The sequence below is a fragment of the Jaculus jaculus genome, unplaced genomic scaffold (assembly GCF_020740685.1).
Source record: "Jaculus jaculus isolate mJacJac1 unplaced genomic scaffold, mJacJac1.mat.Y.cur mat_scaffold_35_1_3033546_arrow_ctg1, whole genome shotgun sequence".
NCBI lineage: Eukaryota > Metazoa > Chordata > Mammalia > Rodentia > Dipodidae > Jaculus > Jaculus jaculus.
Window position 1 is genome coordinate 1,139,726 of NW_025423491.1, and position 19,860 is coordinate 1,159,585.

At 42.2% G+C, this 19,860-nt stretch overlaps 1 pseudogene; it reads right to left on the reverse strand.

The window, feature by feature from the left end:
* Positions 1-730: 730 nt before the first annotated feature.
* Positions 731-11,552, reverse strand: LOC123457294 (annotated as a pseudogene).
* Positions 11,553-19,860: the final 8,308 nt, after the last annotated feature.

The window sequence follows — 19,860 nt, forward strand, 5'->3', positions numbered from 1 at the left end:
TAAAATTTGGTTTGACTTCTACAAGCCTTTTTCAAATTTATTATATTATACTGACTTCTCACCTGTGTGTCTTCTCTTATACCTTGTGACTTATGACTTCAGTAAAATAGTTTTATCACTTTTAGTATATTCATTTGGCTTTTCACCTGTCTTAAGATGCACACTGAGTTGTGACTTAAGGCAGAAAGCTTTCTCACATGTTTTACAGTAATATTCACAGGGATTTGAATGTGTTTCCACATTCATTATATTCATATGGTTGCTTTCCAATGTGAATTCTCTGATACATAGTGTGCTGTGATTTGAAGATGAAAAGCTTCCCACACTACTATATTCATATGGAATCTCACCTGGGTGTTCTGTAATGTTTAATAACATTTGAATTAGCAATAAAAGCTTTCACATATTCATTATATTCATATGGTTTCTCCATTTTATGACAACTCTGAAGATTACAAAGATGTTACTTGGCAAGAAAAGCTCTCCCACATTAAGTACACTCATATATCTTTAAACTTGAGTGATTTCTGTAGCATAAAGTGTGATGTGTCTTGAAGATGAAGCAATTGACACATTTAGTACATACGTATGAATTCCATTATGTTTCCTAAACTCTTTGTTTGCAAGGAAACCTTTCCTTCATTCATTACTTTGACATGGCTTCTCACATATATAAATTCTGTTAGCTGGTTAGCAATGACTTATAGATGAAAGCTTTCCCCCATTCAGTTCATTCACATGGCTTTTCACCTGTGTGAGTTCTTTGATGCCTAATAGGATGTGACTTGCAGATGAAAGATTTACCACATTCGGTACATTTATATGACTTCTCACCTGTGTGACTTCTCTAATGCCTAATAAGATGTGACTTGCAGATGAAGGCTTTTCCACATTTAGTACACTCATATGGCTTCTCACCTGTGTGAATTCTCTGATGCCTAATAAGATGTGACTTGAAGATAAAAGCTTTTACACATACAATACATACATATGGCTTCTCACCTGTGTGACTTCTCTGATGATTTGTGAGATCTGTCTTCCAGATGAAGCCTTTTCCACATTGAATACATTTATATGGTTTATCACCTGTGTGGGTTCTCTGATGAATAGTGAGCTGTGAATTGGTGATGAACACTTTCCCATATTCAATACATTCATGTGGCTTCTCACCTGAATGAATTCTCCAATGAATCATTAGGTCTGACCTGAAGAGGAAAGCTTTCTGGCACTCAGTACATCCATGTGACTTTTCACCTGTGTGACGTCTCTGATGCCTATTAAGATGTGACTTGCAGATGAAGGCTTTCCCACATTCAGTACATTCATGTGACTTTTCACCTGTGTGACGTCTCTGATGCCTATTAAGATGTGACTTGCAGATGAAGGCTTTCCCACATTCAGTATTTTCGTATGGCTTCTCACCAGTGTGACTTCTCTGATGTCTTGTGAGATCTGTCTTGCGGATGAAGCCTTTTCCACATTGAATACATTTATATTGTTTACCACCTTTGTTGGTTCTCTGATGAATAGTGAGCTGTGAATTGGTGATGAAGGGTTTCCTACATTCAGTACATTTATATGGTGCTTCACTTGTATGAGTACTGCAATGATTCATTAGGTGTGACTTGGAGATGTAAGCTTTCTGACACTCAGTACATTCATTTGGCTTCTCATCTGTGTGAGTTCTCTGATGATTAGGGAGACCTGACTTGTAGAAGAATGCTTTCCCACATTGAGTACATTCATATGGCTTCTTACCAGTGTGAGTTCTCTGATGCCTAATAAGAAGTGACTTGTGGATGACGTCTTTCCCACATTCAGTACATTCATATGGCTTCTCACCTGTGTGACTTCTCTGATGGCTAATAAGATCTGAATTATAGATGAAGCATTTTCCACATTCAATACATTTATATGGATTCTTATCTGTGTGAGTTCTATGATGATTAGTCACATGTGACTTGCAGATGAAGCCCTTTCCACATTCAATAGATTCATATGGCTTCTCTCCTATATGAATTATCTGATGACTGGTGAGCTGTGACATGGACATGAAAGCTTCCCCATATTCAGTGTATCCATATGACTTTTCACCTGTGTGTGCTCGATGATGCACAGTGAGAGGTGACTGGGTGATTTAAGCTTTTCCACATTCATTACATTCATAAGGGTTCTCACCTGTGTGAATATTCTGATGCTTATTAGGATCTGAGTTTATAATGGAGGCTTTCCCACATGCAGTACATTCATATGGCTTATTGAGATGTGACTTGGACTTGAACACTTTCCCACATTTGCTACATTCGTTTGGCTTATAACTTGTAGGAGTTTCATAATGCATAGTGAGATGTGACTGGGCAAGGTAAGCTTTTCCACATACATTACAGTCACAAGGTTTGTTCCCTGTTTGAGTTCTCTGATGATTAGTGACGTGTGACTTGGAGATAAAAGTTGTCCTACATTCAAACAGCTTGTCACCTGTGTTTGTTCCTTGATAATATGTCTGATGTAACTTCTGGTAAACAGTGTTCTGGAATTGTTTAAAATCATCAGTCTGTGGCCACTGCATTTTGTGCTGAGTTTTCAATTCTGAGAAATAAAAGTAAACTTATTACATTTGAAATACTAAGCAAAAATTTGACCCACTAGGGCTTCCTAGTATTTCGTAGAGTATTATAATTTACAAAAAGCTAGCTCACAATAACTATACTGGATGGACTATGAAATTTGTTGGGAATAAGGATGAATTTGAACAGCAGGACAACATGGCCTAAATATCCATGACCTCATAATGCCTGACACAACATACAAAAGACCAACATAATGGGAAAAGTTGATGGTATTAATATAAAAGAGAGACTACTTGAGAGGGGGAGGGGATGTGATGGAAGCTGGAGCTGCAAAGGGGAAAGTGGGGTGGAGGGAATTACCATCGTTTATTGTCTATAATTATGGCAGTTGTCAATAAATAAATGCAATAAAATAAAAGACATAAAAGTGATTTTTTAAAAAGAGTTATCCATATTGATACCTGTATAAGAAGCTGGCTCTTTTTACTGCCCACGATCTCATTTAGACCTAGAGACCCTGACTGGTCCTTGTCTGGCCTTCCCTCTAAGATCAAAACAGCAAAGGACTTGGGACCAAGAGGTGGTAAACCAGGTTCTTGGACATTTGTGTTGCCTCCCATTTGCGGCATCTAGGAATATGCTATAAACAAAACACTTCTGGGTGTTAGTGTGGAGATACATTTTTTGGAGGGGCTTGCATATTTGCATGAATACCTATAAATGTTATTTCTGGGTCACAAACTAAGTTTATGTTTCAATGAACTGTAAACTTTTCCACACTGGCTTCACCATTTTGCACTCCCCCCACTAAATGGGAAGTTAGACTACTACACATCATGCAAGTCCTTAATCTTATACATTTTAACTGTGCTAGTGACCATACCATAGTGTTTCTATGTATTTGTTTAAAACAAAAAAGGTTTTAACTTTTTATTAACAACTTCCATAAATATAAACAAAAGACCATGACCATAATCCACACCAATACTCTCTTTTTCCCCTCCCAAATCCCCTGTCCACTGAATTACTTCATTCTAACTAGTCCCTCTTCTGGTTTGATGCTATGATTTCCCCATTCCTATTATGCTGGTAACAGATGTATTTTTACATGCTTACTGTTGTTGGCACATGTACTTTGGTTTTCACTTTTATTTAAAGACAAGGTCTTGCTCTGTAACCCAGGATGCCCTTGAACATGCTAATCTCTTCCTTAGCCTCTTGAATGTTGGGATTATTATTCTGTGTATATTTAATTTGATGATTATTTGCCTATAATTAAAACTAAGATTTTAAAAAAGAGAAATATAAAAATTAAAAATAGGTAAAGTTAAGAAGACAGAAAAATGTGTTCATCTGGAACTTTTCTTTTCTTTTTTAAATATTATTTATTTATTTGAGAGCAACAGACAGAGAAAGAGGCAGATGTATAGAGAAAATGGGCGTGCCAGGGCCTCCAGCCACTGCAAATGAACTCCAGACACATACGCCCCCTTGTGCATCTGGCCAACGTGCGTCTTGGGGAATAGAGCCTCAAACTGGGGTCCTTAGGCTTCACAGGCAAGCGCTTAACCACTAAGCCATCTCTCCCGCCCTGGAACTTTTCATATAAAGTGATGTTACTCAGACTCAAAGAACTAACAATGCATATGCTTGCCCATATATGGATCCTAGCTTTTATTCTTTGTACCTGTGTACATGTCTGGATATATGTGGTATTTGTATAAGACAGAAAACTAGAATGGGAACCAAGAGAGGTGAAAAGAGATTATGAGAAATTTTCAAAACCTACAGTGGGTAAAACTGCTAATGTATCCATAGCACACAAGGTAAAAGGACCAAACACTACTGTCACTGCACTATGAAACACCACATGCTTGTAGAAAAAGACAATTTTACTAAAGAAGCCTCATGATGAAGGTGCTAGGGAGATGGCTCACTGGTTAAAGGCACATGCCTACAAAGCCAAGGCTCAAATCTTCACCCCCCCCATACAAAAAGTGGCACAAGTATCTGGGTTTCCATTTCCATTGGAGTTGCCAAAAACACAGGTGTGCCTACTCAAGCCCCTCCCACCACCACAACTATTACTTAAAGGAATACCCTTGATGAAACAAAAAATCTGAAAAAATTAGAGATTAATCTCAAAAAATATGAAACATACATAAATTCAAATAATACATGAATGTAAAGGGCCATATCAATATATTTTTCTTTCCTTTTTGGTGAGGATTGGACCCAGGACATCATACATGACTGGAAAGCTCTCTGTTACAGATCCACATTCACAGCTTAGAATTGGAGTCCATAGATTGCTATGTATGAAATAAAAAGCTCAAATACCCACAAGAAATTGTGAGGTAAAAAAAGAGGGAGGAATATATATTCAAAATACTAGTAAAATCTGCTTACAAGAATTTGAGCAAATATGCATGCCTATAAGAAAGAACTTAGTGGGCTGAGGCAGGAAAAAGTTTGATGTTACATGATAAAACCAGGTGTGAAAGAAGGGGACAGGGGGGAGTAACTGATGTTGGATCCTTGGAACCCAAGGAAAAAGCCAGATGCTGCAGCTAATGTCTGTAATCACAGTGTGACTACACAAAATGTGAGGCATGCACAAGAGAATCTCTCAAATGCTTACTGGCCAGATAATTTTGGCAGTCACAGAGGTGAAAAAAAATCCTGCCTCCAACCAGATGGAAAGTGAAGAGCCACATCTGTGCTAACACACACATACACACACACACACACAGAGAGAGAGAGAGACAGACAGAAAGAGAGAGAGAGAAAATATGACCATTTCAACGAAATTACCCATAAAGCATAACCACAGTCAAAGTTACAGAAAAGCTCATTCAAGTAACCATTAGGAATGTATTCTCAAGAAATAATAGGCAAGATCTGTAGGGTTTTAGGGTCAACAGGTCATAGCAGACCTCCAGTGGGAGGGTGCAGGGATACAGCAGGAAATCCACTGATTCACACACCCTCAAGTAGCCAACCAGTCCCCCAAATCCCTCAAGCAGTTGACCCATCCATTACACCAGCCCCCACACCATATACAATTTTTCTCCTGCATCATCTACAGGTCCAAAGATTCCAGGCCAGGCACATCTCTCATTTCCCTGTGCCAACTGGCTCTCATTCTTACCTCCGTCCCATGGCTGTCCTCTCTTTCACCACCACCAAGACTGCCATACCATCCTCCAAACTGCTGCAGCCTCAACATAGCCAATGGGACTGTGTCACTGGGTCTGCTCCATTGGGGCTGCGCCACAGGGTCCATTCCACTGGGTCCACAACAGTTGGTTTGTCACTGGGTCTGCAATATCAGGTCCATGTCACTGGGTTCATGCTATTGGATGCACATCACTGGGGTGCCACCGAGTTCCTGCCACCAGGTCCATGACTACATCAACAGATCCATGTTACCTTTTCCATAACACCAGATCCACACTGGGCCCACACTGTCTCATCCTCCCATTCCATCCCCTTTGAGTCAGCACCATCCTATCCTACTGCCAGCTACCTGCCTCCAAGACCACACAATCACCAGGCTCCTCTCCCTGCCCCACCACCAGGTCACCAGGACCCACTCTGACAAGAATATTCCATCAAGCTGATATTACAGTACTGCAAGGTGTCTTAGGCGAATGTTTCAACGCCTTCCACATTCCTCTTGAAAATAAGATTCAAAAGGCCAAAAACACAGTCATGTGTGTAGCAGCAATCCCACTTGTCTGGTACCACGTTTACTCTTGCAGTCAGGTTCACATTGCTGACAGAAATCACCTGACCAGGAATAGCTTTTGAGAAAACAAAAATGTTTATTTTGGCTTACAGGCTTGAGGGGAAGCTCTATGATTGCCAACATCAGGTGGAAAACAGGAAGAGAAGACTATGCCACACACCGGCTAGGGGAAACTAGCTATAACTCATAAGCCTGCCTGCCACAATACACTATTTTCAGGAGGCATTAGGTCCCAAATGTCCATCAGCTGGGACAGTAGCATATAGTTGTAGATACTACAAATAATCCAGCTAAAATATAACACATGACATAGAGAAATGGCTCAACAGTTAAAGGAGCTTGCTTGCTTGTCAAGCTCGAAAGCCCACTGATCTACATTCAACTCCCCAATGCCCTTGTAAACCAAAATGCACAAAGTGTCATATGCATCTGGAATTTGTTTGCAGTAGTAAGAGGACCTCACATGCATATTTCTCCCCACCCCTCTCTCTCTTCTTGCAAAAAATTAAACATTCTTTTAGAGAAAAAATAAAAGCCAATGAATATCTAAATAAAACATATGCAACATATTTATTATTAGGGAAATGTAACTTAAACAATTCTGAGAATCCCATCCCACTTTTCACAAAATGGATATAATCAAGAAATCAGAACTTCTGGTTAAGATGGCAGCATAGGAACCACACCAAAGTAGCCTAAGGGAGAACCCCCCTCCACCCCGATAAAAACAGCAAAAACACTATTCTACTAAAAAGTAAGGTGTGTAAAAAATTAACAATGGCAGCAGAGAAGTAGGAGAGATCCAGAGTATTCTAAGCCCACATAGACAGGCAGAAGCAGCTCCAGCAGCAGCAGCAGCACCGGGTCTGAACGGCCACAGCTGCCAGGCTCAGCTTGAGTAGCAGGAAAAGCCAGGTGAGGGTATTTTCCACTCATACCAGATTTATTTGCAAACTCAAGAAATGTGAAGGGATGGGCTGGAGAGATGGCTTAGAGGTTGAGCGCTTGCCTGTGAAGCCTAAGGACCCCGGTTCGAGGCTCGGTTCCCCAGGTCCCACGTTAGCCAGATGCACAAGGGGGCGCACATGTCTGGAGTTCGTTTGCAGTGGCTGGAAGCCCTGGCGCGCCCATTCTCTCTCTCTCTCTCTCTCTGTCTCCCTCTTTCTCTCTCTGTCTGTTGCTCTTAAATAAATAAAAATAAACAAAAAAAATTAAAAAAAAAAAAAAGAAATGTGAAGGGAGAACAGTGCACAACAGAGGAGCAGATCATGAGGTAGAGGATCACATAGACCAGCAAGAGACCTAGAGCCACCATCAACAGCCTCCCCTCCACCACCGCCAGCACAAGCACCAGCAAGCACCAGAGACCAGCAGGACATCACAGCACGCAGCATGGGTGACCAGAGCAGTGATCCAACAACCCAGTCAGCCTACCTGAGCCCACACGGCACCAAACAGAGACTCAAGCAGGAGTGCAACAAAACTGAGACCAAAATCATCCCAGAAGGTAACAGGAATTACACCAGGTCAGTGTCCACCAAATAAGCCTGGTATACAGGCCTGAACTGGAAGTGCTAATTGCACCTTCCATATCAGGATAAATTATATTTAAATCTGATGGATGTACAGATGAGCAATTCTATATTTTGGGCTTGTTATTTGTTGCTTCTTGATTTATAGTGGCTTTGTTTCCTCTTCTGTTGTACATTAGGGAAGGGTCTCACTTGGTCACAAGCTAATTTGGAACCTTGTGCAGACCAGATATCTTAACCTCCTTGTTGACAGAGTATCTGGTTGTCATAATACCTACTCTTGCATAAATACTCTTGTGCTATTTTTCATTGAAAGTGTACATTGTTTAACTAAATTTTACAATCTGCCTGTGTTTTGTTCCACTTAGCCTACTTGAATACTCTCATAGCAGGCAAACCCAACACCTAGGGTCACTTTGTAGGTACTCTCAGAGTCTGGAGAGCCACACCTAGCACCTTAACCTCCTACCCTGAAGAGATATAACATGAGATTGATTGATACATCTAATAGTACTGTAGCTAACTAGAAAATTCAAGCATTAAAGTAATCCAAGATGAAATATATATAAGAAACATCAAAAATCAAGACAATATAAACCTACCAAAGAGTATTAATGCATCAGAACTGACCTCCAGTGAGAATGAGTTAGAGGAAATGCCTGAGAAAGATTTCAAAAGAATGATTATAGGAACCCTTCTACACTGCTGGTGGGAATGCAATCTGGTCCAGCCATTGTGGAAAACAGTGTGGAGGTTCCTAAAACAGCTAGAGATTGATATACCATATGACCCAGCTATAGCACTCCTAGGCATATATCCAAAGGACTCATCTCATTTCTTTAGAAGTACGTGCTCAACCATGTTTATTGCTGCTCAATTTATAATAGCTGGGAAATGGAACCAGCCTAAATGTCCCTCAACAGATGAGTGGATAATGAAGATGTGGCACATTTATACAATGGAGTTCTACTCAGTGGTAAAGAAAAATGAAGTTATGAAATTTGCAGAAAAATGGATGGACCTGGAAAGTATTATACTAAGTGAGGTAACCCAGGCCCAGAAAGCCAAGTGCCACATGTTCTCTCTCATATGTGGATCCTAGCTACAGATGACTGGGCTTCTGCGTGAGAATGAAAATACTTATTAGCAGAGGCCAGTAAGGTAAAAAGGAGACATAAAGGGTAGAGAAAGGAAGGGAGGAGGATACTTAATAGGTTGATATTGTATATAGGTAATTACAATGATTGTAATGGGGAGGTAATACGATGGAGAATGGAATTTCAAATGGGAAAGTGTGAGGGTGGGGAGGGAGGGAATTACCATGGGATATATTTTATAATAATGGAAAATGTTAATAAAAAAAAAGAATGATTATAAACATGCTCATAGAACTCAAAGAAGAAATCAATGGAATGAAAGAGGAAACTAAAGGAATCCAAGAAGACATAGGACACCAATTTAATGAAATAAAGGGGTCAATACAAGACATAAATAAGGAAATAGAAATAATCATGAAAAAAAGTTAATGAAATAAAAAAATTTGTAGAAAATCTCACCAGTAGAATGGATGAAGGAGAGGACAGAATTTCTAAGCTAGAAGACCAGGTGGCAGATCTAATGCAATCCAACAAAGAGAAAGACAAACTAATAGGAGAGTATGAATGGGAATTTCAAGATATTCGGGACACTATGAAAAGATCAAACATAAGAATTCAGTGTATAGTAGAAGGAGAAGAATTTTACCCCAAAGGCATAGTAGGTGTCTTCAACAAAATCATAGAAGAAAAGTTGCCCCAAATTGGGAAACAGGGGCCAATGCAGATCCAGAAATCCTTTAGAACACCAACCAGACAAAACCTGGAAAGAACCTCTCCTTGTCATATTACTATTATCAAAGTACCAAACACACAAACCAAAGAAAGATATTGAAAGCAGTTAGAGGGAAAAACCAAGTTATCTACAAAGGCAAGCCCATCAGGAACACAGCAGATTACTCAACACAAACTTTAAAAACAGAAGGGCTTGGAGTGATGTATTCCACACTAGAGTGAGCTTATTAAACTTACGACATTCCAAAAATTCTTAATCACACTCAGTAGTGTTGGATATTCGTTTCTCATTCTGAAAACTTCAAATTTTGAGTTAAGACCAGAGGCTAGTAAAGCCAAGACTTCACTTATTCTCCTTCTTGCTTTTCCTTCTAGCATTTAGTATCTTAACACTATTGATTTTTACTTTCTGGCCATATACACAGGAAAATGAAGACAGTGTCTGTAAGGCACATCACACGGTGATTACAAAATTGGCATGGACAGGTGCATACACTCGTGGGTGGCACACAGGAGCTGGCTTTGGACTGTGGCCTGGCCAACAGGGGTTCTTACAGTGCCACTGGGAAGCTCACATGGCCCCTTTACCTGGTCTGACCCTCCTACCTGATGCTGAGAGGTCTGACTTACAAGCAGATCACCATCCTCGCCTCCTCCACCATCATCTCACCAAACAGAGGCCCAGGAAAATGAACTCTGCTGCCACCTCCACACCATTTGCCCCTCCCCACCTTAAGGTTAAAATTTGTGCAATGTCCTGGAAGATCTGCAACATTGTGACATCAGGGCTGTTCCACCTGCCCCAGGCATGAGGGGGAAGATGCATCCACAATTCCTAACTGGAAGGTGGCCTTCAGAAGTGAGTGGGATGCAGCTGTATTGAAGCAGGGATTTTGCAGCTCACAGGGATCTTTCATTCCACTTACCCATAGAGCAGATGCAGTGCTCCTGGGGCCTGAGGAGGCCTCATGGGACAAGGTGACTCCTGGCCAGAAGATCCCACATGCCCACTGTGTGTGCCTGACAGCAACATGGTCAACCCACAGGGATTGATTGCACTCAGGCCTCGGTTCTGCAGCCCTGACCTGCTTCCCTTACTCTTCCTTCGTTTCATGCTCCCTTTCTCACCTTCCCTTTGTTTCTCCGTTCCTTCTTTCTCTCCCAGTCTGCCTCATTCCTTCCATTACTCTTGCCCACCTTCTTTGTTTCTTCCCTTCACTCCCACCTTCCTTCTTTTCTTCTTTTCTTTCCATTTTTCTCCCTTTCTTCCTTATATTCTCTGCTTGCCACTCTTTTTCTTTCCTTCCTTCTTCTCACTTTCCCCTTTTTCCTTCCCACCTTCATTACTTCCCTCCATTATTCACCCTTTATCCCTGTTTTCCATCCTTCCTTTGCTCCTTTTTTCCCAAATTTCCTTTATCCATTTTTTCTTCCTCTCTCACTTTCCTCTTTCCTTTCCTTCTTCCCTTTATCTCCCACTCTCTTTTTCTTTTTGGTCTTGTGTTTTGAGACAGGGTCTCTATATGATCTAGACTTGCCCTCAACCCTTATCACTCCTACCTCACCCTCCCACTGGGGTTACAGGAGTGCACCACACCCAGATTTTCTTGGGGGGGGGGGCGGGCGGGAGGAAGGCATGAGTATGTGTGTGTGTGTGTGTGTGTGTGTGTGTTGTCTGTGTGGATGGATTCATGTTCCAGGGTGGAGCTCTGGAACTGGGTGAGAGCCGAGGCCAGCCCATCCCCGGGTTTCTCACAGAGAATCCGGGGTAGCCCTGCGGCCCCTCAGCCCAGCGCGATCCCCCTACCTGCTGCGGAGCGCTCACGCCCTCGCTCCCGCACAGACCCGCCACGGCCGCCTCCTCTGCCATTCCGAGGGACAGTCTCGGGAAAAGGAACTCCGCTGCTTCCTCCGCACTGCTCACGCCTCTGCCTTTCACTTTACAGTTTGCTGAGTGCTTTCCTTGGCCTCAGACACGCCACTGCTACCTCCTCCGCCCCGCCGAGCTGCTGGAGAGGTTCAGGAGAAAGAACTCCGCGCTCCCGCCGTTTTAAAGTTGACTGTTTCCCTAAGCGTGTTCTGGTTGAGCCGCAGCACTGTGACGTCACGGAAGGTTCCACTTGCCTGTGAGGCGGGGGAGGCCGGAGCCATCCACTGGTCAGGAAGGGAGGGGGGCTGGCAGAAGATGAGTGAGGTGGAGCTGTACTGAAGCAGGGACTTTGCAGCTAATACACCCTGTGCAACCCCAAACACTCAGAGAGTAGATGCAACAGCTCCTGAGACCTGAGATGCAGCTGTGTGTACTGACAGACCACCAGCTTCCACAACCCAAGGAATAAAAATGTCTTCACATAGTATCCGAAGCCCATGGTGGAGATTTCCATGCTTTGCTAAAAATCCTCCTACCTGGTGGTCAAACAATGTATTTGAAAAGCACCTTGACTTATGACTTGATTTATGAAACTATAAAAACTTCATGAAACTGTTAACACATTTGAACATAGAATATAGGTAACTTAAATCTATGTCCCTGGACCATGGTCACTCATATTTGGCCCTAGACTAAACAATCCCTAATCCCCTTTGAGGTGACAGCTGTGTCTTTTGCATGGCCACTAGGGTGCAGCTGTGCTGAAGCAGGGACTTTGCACTTCACAGAACCTGTGTCCCACCCCACACATACCCAGGGAACAGATGGAGGGATTCCTGGTACCTAGGATGCAGATATCATAAAGCAGAATCTTTGCAGCTCACAGACCTTCCCCTCACCCTTACCCAGAGAACCTGATGTCCTGGGACCAATCCTCCCATACATATGTATCTGGAGTTCATTTACAGTGGCAACAGGCCCTATTGCACTATTCTCTCTCTCTCTCCCTTCCTCTCTCTCTCTCTCACACACACAGTCCACATGGATAGCAAGGTGTTCTGGGCCACCTGACATGGGTTGCATTTTTCACCCATCTGTTTGACACCTCCCTAAAATCCTCAACTATGAAGACATGTTCTATAGCTGAGATCACAAATATTCCCAAAGGCCAATGTCTTAAAGAGCTTTCCTCAGAGTAATGCTTCCCAATGGTGGAATCTTTAACAGGAAAGGTCTTAGTGAGTTCTGGAGAGTCTGTCTTTAGAGATGATTGTGAAATGTTGTCAATTCCTCTCTCTCTTTAAAAAATCATTTATTTCTTTATGCAAAAGAGAGAGAGATAGTTAAAGAGAGAATGGGTTCACCTGGGCCTCTAGCCACTGCAATGAAACTCAGACACATGTACCACCTTGTGCATCTGGCTTACATGGGTACTAGGGAATTGAACCTGGGTCTTCAGAATTTGCAAGCAAACACATTAAGCAATAAGTCATCTCTCCAGACCTTTTCCTTTCTTTTTACTCCAGGGCTTGAGGTGAGGGGTACTGCTTCTTTGCACATGTCTGACATACTGTCTGTAGTAACACAAGTCCACACCAACAAGGACAATTGATTTTGGATTGGACTTGTCAGAGTTTTCTCAATTTTTATTTTTGTTTATTTTTATTTATTTATTTGAGAGCGACAAAGAGAGAGAGAGAGAGAAAGAGAGAGAGAGAGGGAGAGAATGGGCGCGCCAGGGCTTCCAGCCACTGCAAACGAACTCCAGATGCGTTCGCCCCCTTGTGCATCTGCCTAACATGGGTCCTGGGGAATGGAGCCTCGAACCGGGGTCCTTAGGCTTCAAAGGCAAGCGCTTAACCACTAAGCCATGTCTCCAGCCCGAAACTGTCAGAATTTTAATCCAGACTAACCCTTTCTCTTGAGAGGTTGAAAAGTTACCTCAGAATAGAAGATAGCCTAAAGGTTAAGGCACTTGCCTGAAAAGCCAAAAGACCCAGGTTCAATTTCCCCAGACCTATGTAACCCAGATGCAGAAGGTGGTGCATGCATCCAGAGTTTGATTGCAGTGGCTAGAGGCCTTGGTGTGCCCATTTTTTCTCTATAAATATCTACCCCCTCTATCTTTCTGAGGTAGGGTCTCACTATAGTGCAGGATCACCTGGAATTCAGTCTGTATTCTCAGGGTGGCCTCAAATTCACAGCCATTCTCCTACTTCTTCCTCCCAAGTACGGGGATTAAAGTCATGCACCACCATGCCTACTTCTCTCTTATTCTCGTAAAAAATAAATGAATAAAATGAAATTTATCTCAAGTATTTACTATTGTGATTGAAACTCCCATTGCTCATAATATCTCAACCACTTTTCTATCTTTGGGCTCTCTTTGGCTATTAAAAGCAAGATTGTGGTGTAGGATAGAGGAAAAAAAGACCTGGAGAATCCCTTCCCAGATGCCTTTTTTTTCTTTCTTTCTAGATTTGGGCCTCAATATTTTTTTTAAAAAATTATTTATTATTTACTTGAGAGAGTTAGAGAGAGAAAATGGGCACACCAGGATATCAAGCCACTGCAAACAAATTCCAGATGCGTGTGCCAACTTGTGCATCTGGCTTATATGGGTCACAAGGAATGGAATCTGGGTCTTTAGGCTTTTGCAGGCAAGTGCCTTGATTGCTGGATTATACTCCAGTCCCTAGAACTCTTTCTCCTTATGCTACATTTAAGTTGGAGGAGGAACATGAAAGAAGGAAGAAGAAAGAAACCAGGGAGATAACTCCATAAGTTTGCTGACCAGTGTGGGTCCCCAGCACCCACATAAAGAAAGGTACAAGTGGCAGATGCTTCTGTGATCTCACTGAACTTAGGGCAATAAGAGGCAGAGTCAGGAGGAACCTAAAGCACGTGGTCTTGCTAGTCTGGGGTTGGAGGAAGCAAGCAGGAGAGCTCCTGTATAAACACAGGTGGAATGATAGGACCCACATCTTCAGCTTGTCCTCTGACCTCTACGTGCACATGCACATGCCTGCTTGCCTATACATACATGCATACATCATACATGTATACACAAATAAAAAAGCCCAAAAGAAGCAAGTTGAAAAGTCTTAGTAATATCAGCCTAGGTATTTTAAGTTGATTTTGGAATTTGATTTGACTTGGATTCTTTATTTTTTTTTGTTGTGGTTTTTTGAGGAATGAAGGAAGGAAGAAAGAAAGAAAGGGAGGGAGGGAGAGAGGGAGAGATGGAGGAAGAAAGGAGGGAAGCCCCTATAACAAGGCAAAGATGACTATCACCACTATGGACAGTTCAGATCTCAAGCCTCCTTTTTAGATTTCCACAGTCATCTTCAGTCTTGGAGAGTGCCAGGAAGACAGTGGAGGGGGGAGTGTAAAGCATGGTTAGGTTTAAACCTGCACCTGATGTGTTTATCTTCCTTCCGTAAGTGTTGTTTTAGGATACTGTGTATCTGCTTACATACTAACATGGAGATTTCTATATATGCTAATGTATATATAAGATACTACTATTTATACATAGAGAGTAATTTATAGTCGATATTATTACATATAATAAGGTATCATGATATTTAATATAAAATATAATAGCACATATTTATGTATATATGTGTGTGTTTGTGTGTGTGTGTGTGTGTGTGTGTGTGTGTGTTTCTTTATGAGAGATGAGAAAAGGGAGATAAAGAAAGAATAGGCATGTCAGGACCCCCATGGGTACTGGGGAATCAAATCAAGCCTGGTCTTAACTGCTAAGCCATCTCTCCAGCCCTAATTATATCATATGCTGTGTGTGTGTGTGTGTGTGTGTGTGTGTGTGTGTGTGTGTGTGTGCGGGGGATCATGCCAATGGCCTTACACATGTGAGGTAGGTGCTTTACCACTGTGCTGAATCTCCAGCCCTCAAAATGTGTTGTACTGATCATCATTAGTAACAGGCTATCAGGGTGGATGTCAGCAGAAGACTCTGGATTCAAGCCCTAAAACAGCCAGAAAACTAACATACAAATAATAATAATGTCATGATTAAATAAATAAATTAAATTAAATGTTTGAAGACAATGATATTTCCTCTGCTCTCCCCCACAAAGATACCAGGAAAGGTAAGCAGTTCTGAGGTCACAATACTGCCCACCATGGAAGCCCAATAATAAAACAGATTTAAAACACATTAGGGCAGCTGGCATTGTGGTGCACACCTTTAATCCCAGAATTTGGGTATCAGAGGGAGGATGCTCACTGTGTCATCAAGGTCAGCCTGAGACTACATTGCCAGTCTGGCATACAGAAAGACACTACCTCAAAAAACTAAACAAAACAAACATGCTAGACCAATCAGAACATTGCCTACATGTGTGCATGTGTGTGTGTGTAAATGCAGGTTCACGTGTGTCATGGTGTGTGTGTGGAGGTCAGAGGACAACCTTGGATTTCAGTGCTCACCATCACCTCAGTGCAGGGTTTCTGTTTGCAGTTGTTTAGCAGGCTATCTAGCTCATGTGCTTCCTGGGGACGATGCTATCTGGTATTACAGATGCTTAGAATATATCTAACCTTATGTGTGTTCTGATAACTTGAACTAAAGTACTCATTTTTGCCTGGTGAGCACTTGACCCACTGATGCATCTCTCCCGATCTATTTCCTATTTCTTTACATTGAAATTGTTATTAATTTTAGTATTGTATTTATTTATTTGCAAGCGGAGGGAGAAAGAGAGTAGAGAGGGGTTGAGGGTGGGGGGAGAATGTGCATGCCAGGGACTCCAGCCACTGCAAACAAACTATGGACACACACACCAGTGTGCATCTGGCTTTGAGAGGGTAGTACAGATTTGAAGCCCAGCTGTTTGGCTTTGCAGGCAAGTGTCTTATCTGCTGAGCTATCTCACCAGACCTAAAATTATTACTAGTTGTGATCGCCATGTACTCCTTCCCCCTCAGCACCATGAAGAAGCTGGTTGGTATACCTCCACAGGAGACAAATACAGTGAGCTACCTGGGGAACTGGGTGGAAGGTATACACGAGTGAACACATCTGGGAGGCCTGGCATTCTGTATTCATGGACAGCTCCTGTAGGCTGTGGCAGATATTCTAGGGAGCTCTTGTGCTGACAGCTCAGCAATAAGCACACACCCACTTTCTGGATGCAGGTCCTCTAGACTGCACTTAGGTAGCAGAAGCACAGTGGCCTTCTCTGCCCCCCCCAACCAGCCTCCAAGTTAGCATATGCTCTTTGACTTACAGTGTGGCTGTATTCTGATAAGCACACTGCCAGCTGAAAACCATAGAAAGCAAAGTGCATTGAAGTGTTGGTTTATATTGATTGTCGACTTGACAAGACCTAGAGTCACTTGGTAGGGATTAAATAGATGTGGTTCATTGAGGTGCGAAGACCCATCTTCAATATACATATCCCAGGTACTGAGAAATGGCTTGATTCTTGTCTGCAAAGCCCAAGGACCCAAGTTCAATTCCTCAGTAGCCACATAAGCAAGAAGCACAGGGTGATACATGTGTCTGGAGATTGTTTGCAGTGGCTGGTGGTCCTGGTGCACCCATTCTTTCTCTCTCAACCTGACTCTTCCTCTCCCCCTCTCTGAAAAAAATAAATGAAATATTTTAATTAAAGAAATATATATAACTGTCACATCCCATGCACAGGCATGACCTAGACTGTATAAAAAGGAGAAATCAACTGAACACAGGCACTGATGATTTTTTTCTACTTCCTCCCTGCCAATGTAATGATGTGACACACCAGCTGTTTCCTGCTGACATCCTCTCCTCACCATCATGGACTGTACACCCTGAAACTATAAACTGAATTGAACGCTTCCCACCTTAAACTGATTCTTCCTACTGAGGATGGATGCTCGTTAACCACAAATATACTTTCGTGTTTTAAAGTCACAAAATTTTCATTTTGTGGTAGATACCATTCTAATTTTCTCCATGTGTATATGGAATGTAAACAGAAATTGACGCAAAGAAGTTATTTCTGAAGGTGGATTGGGGGAAGACCTGGGACACCTTCTGTAGCACACAGCTTAAGGTTCACTAAGATGAACTTCCAGACCAGGCACAGCTACGGAGGAAGGGATATTTATTGAAGCTTACAGATCCAGGGGAAGTTCCATAATGACAGAAGAAGTTGGCCTGCCTTCCCAGGACCAAGCAGAGAGAGAGAAGTACAAGCCTAAAGATCAAAAGCCACACAGCACACTTCAGGAACTCTAGCTAGGTACACTTCACATATCTTTAGATTGAAATCTGAAACCCACCACCACACCTTAAGATCACCCAGTGACATTGCCTCCAGCAAGGTGGCTACAGATGCAAACTAAGAACAATAAAGAACTGAATATATTGGGGGCCACCTATTCAAATCACCACACCTTCTAAGGTCGCATTCCTAAAATATGGACTAGGAAGCAGAAAGAGCAGGGCATTTCTTTTAATTGCCATTATTTAAGCATCCTCATCAGAGAGCTTTCCTATCAGAATCCTGCTAGAGCTTGAGTTTGGGTCAATGCACACTGCCAGGAATGCTCTGGGAGCAGGTGCAGCTCTGCCACGGTCAGTGTGCTCTTGTGCAGGAGTGCAGGAAAGAATGGGGACAGGTGAACCAAACGTCAAAAGGGAAACCAATCCAGGGCCCCAAGACTGCAACTTATAGTTTGGAAGAAGCCACCAAGGAACCTCCTGACCAACCTCCTACAACCCAATGCCTCCAGTCTGAGCCACTCCACGTCTATATGCAGTCCCTACTCCTCAGTCCCTTGCTTCTTTTAAAAAAAAAAAAGTACTTATTTATTTATTTATTTATTTGAGAACAAAAGAGGGAGAGAGAGGAAGAATGAATGGGCCTACAGGGGCATCCAGCTACTGTACACAATTCCTGACACACATGCCACCATGACAATTATATAAGCTAGATAATTATTCTTTCCCAAGATAAATTCATTGTACTTTGAGCTCATTTTCATGAGGACAAATTAATAACTATAAAGCTTAGCGGTTAAGGCATTTGCCTGTGAAGCCTAAGAACCCCTGCTCAATCTCCAGGTCCCATGTAGCCTGGTACAGTGATGCAAACATGCAGTGTCGCACATGCACACAGGGGGGCACAGGCATTTGATGTATGTTCACAGTGGCTCAAGAACCTCGTCTGCCCATTCTCTCTCTGTCCCTTTTCCTCTGTCTCTCAAAATAAATAATAAATAACAAATAATGGTTAAGAAATGTAAAAAGGGGAATTTTTGTAATTTCCCAAATTATTTTGTAATGTTAGTGAGTAAAATTAATAGAAAACACTGTTTTCTATGATTAACTTACAAAAATGAGTGTTTCCTTTGGAGAAAGGAAATAAAAGTGAAATTACAAAATGTGAATTGAGAAAATTGGTGAAAACGCCAAAACCTGAGACCTCTACTGCAGAAATGGACACAGTGGTGCAAGTGAACAGTCATTTCGCATCAGGTGAACTCCAGCACATAGGGAGCAGGCTTAGTGAGGGCGCTATGGAATCAAGCCAGGATGGCAGGCTTTGCAAACAAATATCTTTAGCTTCTGAAACATCTCCCCAGCCTATAGTGATCTGTTTCTTACAGCATGTACCTGAATTTATAACCACCTAGGATTCTCTGCTAGGCTAAGATAAATGAGAGAAAAGGTCTCATCTGTTCAATTAGTTATGCTTAAAAAATATGTTACACACAGCCAGGCATTGTGGTGCATGCTTTTAATCCCAGCACTCAGGAAGCAAAGGTAGGAGGATCGCCATGAGTTCCAGGCAACCCTGATAATACAGAGTGAATTCCAGGTCAGCCTGGGCTAGAATGAGACCCTACCTCAAAACAACAACAACAACAAAATACACACACACACACACACACACACACACACACACACACACACACACATATGTAGACAGAAAGAGAGAGATTGAGATTGGGGGTACTTGGGCTTCCAGCCACTGCAGACGAGCTCCAAATGCATGTGTCTCATTGTGCATCAGGCTTATATGGGTCCTGAGGAACTGAACCTGTAGATTCTTAGGCTTTGCAGGCAAGTGCCTTAACCACTAAGCCATCTCTGCACCCCATAATATCCTACTTTGAGATACATAAATTGTTCTTACTGCAGAAATGAAAGGTTATGGTCCCAGTACTGAGTTCATGGTGTTTATTTTTTGTTTCTCTTTTTGGTTTTGGCTTTTCAAAGTAGGGTTTCTCTATAGCCAAGGGTGACCTGGAATGCACCATGTGGTCTTAGGGTTTCCTCAAACTCACAGCA